At 47.9% G+C, this 6,043-nt stretch overlaps 1 protein-coding gene across 1 annotated transcript in view; it reads right to left on the reverse strand.

The window, feature by feature from the left end:
• AMOT (angiomotin) overlaps positions 1–3,757 on the reverse strand; it is a 100,057-nt gene extending 96,300 nt beyond the window's left edge. Inside the window, exon 1 of the mRNA XM_075007468.1 lies at positions 3,703–3,757. The gene's annotated coding sequence lies outside the window, so the exon portion shown is untranslated. The remainder of the gene's footprint in view (positions 1–3,702) is intronic.
• Between the last annotated feature and the right edge of the window lie 2,286 nt (positions 3,758–6,043).

Raw genomic sequence — 6,043 nt, forward strand, 5'->3', positions numbered from 1 at the left:
TTGACAATGGGACTCTTTTGATGGATCGTAATGTGCTTCAGAACAGACCCTGACATAATATACTTGATCCAAAGATCTCTGCCAGATCTCTCACATATATTGGCCTAAGGTATTAAACACATACATAAAGAAAATGTATATGTATTTTTATATTCATGAAGCTTTAGCATGCATCTCCATCAATCCTAGTAACAGTACAAGCAGCTCTACAGGCCTACTGCTGGAGTTTTTTCCCTTGTGCCATGAAACCTTTGCCTCTGCCTCAAGAGCTCTTTCTTGTTGGCAATGTTTAATGAGGAGCCAGACACTCCAATTTATTTAACAGCCTGAGAACAACCAGCTTCAAGTCTCTACCACAGCTGACCTGGCCAACAGCAGTGGAATAAATTACCCAGTGCTTTTGTATGGTATTTTCAGGGGTTCAGCATCCAATACGCTGAGGTATTTTCAAAATCGGACCTAAGCATCACAATGGGAGGTGCTGGACGTGGAGCACTTTTGAAGATACAACCCTTAGGCTATGTCTACACTAGAGCAATCTGTCAACTTTAGTTACTCCTTTTATAATAGCAATTTTCAAGGAATTTCCCACTATTGTACTAGCACTGTTCAATTCCACAGGTAGCAATGGTGAGAAAATTAGCCTAGATCAGGGACAGGCATTTTTGTTCTCTGTTGTCTACACCTGCTTAGAGCAGTTACACACTAGGGCTCCAGCTATTTATTCCACTGACAAAAATTGAACAGGTGACCAATTGACTGAACATTCCCCCTGAGGCCCCTGAACCTTCTCCCCAGATTCCCTTCCTTTGCTCTGTAATAATCCAAATACGTTGATTTACATGGCACACCACAAAGCCCTTTGATTGAGCAGATACTTGAGGAGAGCTGAGATTTGGGAGCTACTTACAACATGGAGTTTTATTTGGGGGGGGTGGGTGTAGAAATGGTGGTTTTGTGCACTGGTTTCTTGTATGCGTGGGAAAGGTCATTGGTTTGTCACTGCTGCTTTCATTATTGGATTGTACTGTATTCTTATCTGTGGAGGGTGCTCAGTCTTCAAACAAGGACTCTTAATACTTATCTGTTCTGTAAAGCATTTTGAGATCTATTGATGAAACGTGCTACGTACAAACTATGCATTACAATTATTATATATTGGAATCAAACTAAAATTAAAACAAAAGCTCTCCTTCCCCAAAGAAGTCATATCTCCTATATCCAGCACACTGCCTTGTGACTGAGACCAGGATCTTTGCAAGGATTAAGCCAATAATTGTATGTGAAGAGAAGCTAAGGTAATTTAAACCTGACGCTTCGTGCCAGAACTTTGGTCACTACTCTGGTCCCTTTCAAACATGCTAAGCAAAGAGTTGAGGATTGCCCCAGCACAGATGACCACAAGAGGAAGGGGCATTAGTGAAGAGCCTTGTGCAGCATGCATCATGGACTAGCGGAACAGCGCCTAGGAACTGGAACCCACTGCTGTGGGAACCGCATGCTGTTCTAATTGACATGTAGTGGTATATCTGCTCCTGGCTGCCCCCAGCACAAAAAGTTTAAACCCGTATTGGGTCCACTTTACAGGCAAAGCTTCATCAGAACTCAGCATCTAGTTCTTAATGCCCAATCTTTCAGCCCTTATACGGGTAAACAGCCCACTGAAATTAACAGGATTTATTCCCCATGCTTTGATTGCTGAGTCAGGCTCATAATAGATATTTAATAGGTTTAACAGAGACAGACCCCCAGCCTACATTTTCCCCTTGTTTGCCATCACCTCAGTCAATGCCTGGCCTCCAAGATCAGTAACCCAGACCCAGCCCAAGGCTCCAGCTAGCAGGACCCCTACACTTGTTCAAGAAAACAGACATGAAATACATTTAAGGAGTTAAATATGATTTGCAGGAAGGGGCACAAAACTAAAACTACTGCCTCATCTTGGATCATTGCAAACTGAGTAAAAAGCTTATTCTCTTGACAGATCTCAGCTGGAGAGTATGGATTTCCTTGCCTTCTTTTGAATTTAACAAGGCCATAGGGCCAGGGTGCACAAAGTGGGGGGGGGCCCTCAGCCCCCAGGGGGCATGACATTTTGTAAGGGTGGGCATAGCACAATTAGCTCTCCCACAACCCTGGGGATTTCTGCTACCTTGCCAGCCCTCTGCCACAGCTGTCGCCAAGGGAACACCCCCGCCCCCGAAGCTGGGCCAATCAGAATGCACAGAAGCCCTGACTCAAGCAAAGGAGGCAGCAGGCAAGTTCCCAGCTTGATAAGGTACCTTCTTGGAGTCTGTCCTTGGTACCCTGCTAGGGTCCTCCCTGCCTCAAGCACCCCACCCCATCAGGACACCCACTGGAGCTTCCCAGAACCCCCTTCCTGAGCACTCCCTCCACACCATATCCCTTCCTGTGGTCATCCCATAGGTTGGCAGGAAGGGCCCTGGCTAACTGCAGAGCCGAAAAGTGCAGCCTGATGCAAAAAGTTTGCTCACCCCTGCCATAGGGGATGGAAACAGGGACCAGAATCTTTATTTAGACCCGTAATGTCCAATACACTTTCTGGTCTCCACGCATAGCAAACTGGACATGGAGTGGCAAAGTGGCTCATTAGATCCGCACATGTGGAGTGCCCTCTGCCTGCTCTACCCATGTGCCCCACCACATGGTGGGATAATCACATGGCAGCAGCAACAGAGGCAACTCCTGCTGCGGCTCTGGCGGCTGCTCTGGTGAGTCACCTGCAGTTGGCACAGAGGTGAGGGGCTGGTCGTGAAGAGGGGGCCTAGCCCTGGGGCAGGACTGTGGCAAGCATTTTGGACACCACTGATCTAGAGGCTACAGAACTGGGGCTGGGGACACAAATGGGGCAAGGCAGTCACTCACTCTAGTGATGGGGGAGGACATTTCTGGGCTGTAAACCAAGCTGGACTGGGGGGTGGGGAAGGGGGAAGCCCCTTCCACTGTCTGACAAGTGCCCCCACTTCTCCTGTATCCAGGTCTCCAGAGTTATTAATAAATAACCCCGCTCCCCTCACGAAAGGAGTCTGTGGCAAAGCCAGGAACTAAAATCTGGGTCTCCCGGGTCCCAGCCACGTGCTCCAGCCGCAGTCAGATCCTGCGGGGCCATGCAGACAGGGAGCGGCGCCAGGCCGCACTGGCCCAGCAGCAGGGCTCCCTCTGGTGTTTTTTTTTTTAACTCCATTGCACGGGCGGAATAAATTTTGTTCCGTGCACCGAGGCACGGGCGGAGGAGCACCACCCACCGACACACGCTGCCGGCTGCGGGCGCTCTGCGCCTCATTGGAGCGGCAGCTGGAGCTCACCCTCTGGGGAACCCTGCTCCGGACTCGGGGCCGCGCGTCACAGCGCCATTCCCGGCACTTCGGGGAGGGGGGCAGCCCGGGGGAGGTGGGGTCAAGCGGGAAACAAAAGCAGCTGGATCCCCCCTCCTCCGGCTCCGGGGGGGCGGTGACGGGGGAGCCGGGGGCGGGGGGTGTCCAGCTGCTTTTGTTTCCCGCTTGGCCGTTTGCAGGGAGCCGGAGCCGCCCAGCCCCGTCCCCGCGAATGCCCGAGAGCGCCGGGCCGCCCTGCACCACAGCCCGCGCCTGACGGACAAGCGCCGGGGCGGAGCTCGCCTGAGCCGCGGGCAGGTACGCTCGTGTGCTGCCGGCTCGGTCACCCACTGCCCCCAGCGCTCACCTCGTGGGCACCTGCCCCAGCGGCCGCCCACTCGTCCATCTTGCGCTGCTCCCCCGGCAGCTGACAAAGCCGGCACAATGAGACCCGCCGGGGAGCTCTGGGAACTGCCTACCGCCGCGACGGGGATTAACTTTCACCAGGCGCCGCCGACTACAACTCCCAGCATGCCCCGCGGTGGGAACCCGCCGCAACGACGGCTGAGTCGTCCACGCGCGCGCCCTCTGCTCGAGTTGCAGCTAGGGGCCCGATCCCAGTACGTTTTGACCCCTTTTAAAGCAGCCGCCGCTGCTGTGCTTTTTGGCACACAACAGCAACACGCTGCTTGGATGACTCGTTTTAGGCTCAGGTAGAGATTGGCCCCTTGACTCTGGGCAACTTGTTTTAGGCATGTGTGTAATAATGCACAGCCCTGGAGAGAGCATTGCCCATACAGACATGTTCCTCTTCCCCCCATTTTAGCCTGAGATTTATAATTAGTAGATTGTATACGGAGTCTAAAATTGTATTACTTTTTTTTACCTTTGAGACTGTAGAATCCGATGTGCCAGCACAGAAAAAAAGAAACCAGAAAGAGCTTTAGAAGACACACATTTTAATCTTAGGTTCCTGTGACTGTGCATGAATAATTATGGAGATTTTTGCAAGCATGGCTTCTAATCATCATTCATACTTTGTAGGCAGCTGCATGCCACTGTTTTATAACAAAAATGTCTCATCCATCCAGTGCTAACAGCTCCTCATTGGTATGCCACTTTTAGCCTTCTGTAGTACTGGCCTAGCCTGGCAAAATACACTTTCCTTATGTAGCAGCTTTCTCAGTACTTCAGTAAAAGCTCAATATGTTTCCATCAAGCACTAACAGCATTTTTTTTCTTTCATAGCACCATAACAATTGCTCAGACTCAAATGTGATTAAGGGCAGCATTCATGCATAGTTATTTCTGTTGTTTAAAAGCATGTTTATTGCCTGATTCTGGAACAAGCTACTCACATTTAAAAGGTTTGTTTCAATATCACTCATCTGAATTAGTTTAGCTTTCAAACCTCTGCAAACTCACTGCCCGCAAATGATCCTAAGCCTGATTGTGAACACAATGTGATCTGAGAACTCTCTTTATATTTGCCATTCTATGACAAGGTGAAAGATACACAATAAAAGAGAAAATGGGAACATTCCAAAATGAGTATGCAACATATCCCCATACTATTTGCATTAGTAGGCAGTACAGTTCTCAGCTATTTAAAGTTTCTGCAACCCTTAATTTTGTTTTAGCACCTAGGTACTACTGTGAATAAATACTTTATATTTCAATAGACAGAGTTATTTCTTAATCACAGCTGGATTTGCCTTTATATAAACTTTGCATAGTTTTAAATTATAATCTTCTACATAGGTCTTTGTTACTCTGCTTCTGTGTTTTAACTATATTTGTTTAGAATTTGGGTGGGAGCAAATCAAAATCATTACAGACTAGCTCACTGAAAGGCAACATACTGCCCATGGCCCCCATGCAGCCTATCACAGTTCTAGGTGTGGCCCTTAGAGACATTTTGTTTACCTTTGCAGGGTTGTCAAATTCCACTGCTCTCCATCAGTGTATTTCTTTTCCTGCCAGTATTACTAAAACCTATTACATAAAGCAGGGCCATGGGCAGTAAGCTGTGTACTGATTGCATATAACTAACTGGATGCAGAGGGAGTGCACAGCTTTCACAATCAAAGTGCTGTGATGGTCCAATCAGCATACCCTGCAAATTCAACATACACAGGATAGTTTTACTAACTGTGCTTATCCTGGAGCTGAAGGGTTGCTCATGCAGCTCACTCAATACTGAAAATTGCCCATCACTGGGTTAGCTATATACACTACATTGGTTATAAAACAACACACAGTAGAAACGGGGTGCTAGAATGCAGAAAGATCTTGTTGCTGAGGGCACATTGCTTGCTAAATATATTATTCTGTCCAAGAATAACAAAACAAAAATATAGAAGGAAAACTTCAGTCCTTGGAGTTGAGAGTTAAACATTTTAAAATCAAAGGCTTGAAAAGACTTGTGGGAATTTAGTCCTGGTGCTAAGTGTCAGACTCGCAGCAATTGAGAAGCCTTTCATCTATGCACAGAACCAATACGCTACACTTCAGTACAACCCATTTTCTACAGTATAATTCTCAGCAATTGAGAGTGAAGCCTTTCATCTATGCACAGAACCAATATGCTATATTGAAGTACAACCTATTTTCTACAGTATAATAAGAGTAGCCAGCACGAACCATCTCAGTACTTCAGCCCTGTGCATGCACATCAATCCTAATATGGAAAGAGCACCTTTCGGAGG

The sequence above is a fragment of the Carettochelys insculpta genome, chromosome 13 (genome assembly GCF_033958435.1).
Source record: "Carettochelys insculpta isolate YL-2023 chromosome 13, ASM3395843v1, whole genome shotgun sequence".
NCBI lineage: Eukaryota > Metazoa > Chordata > Testudines > Carettochelyidae > Carettochelys > Carettochelys insculpta.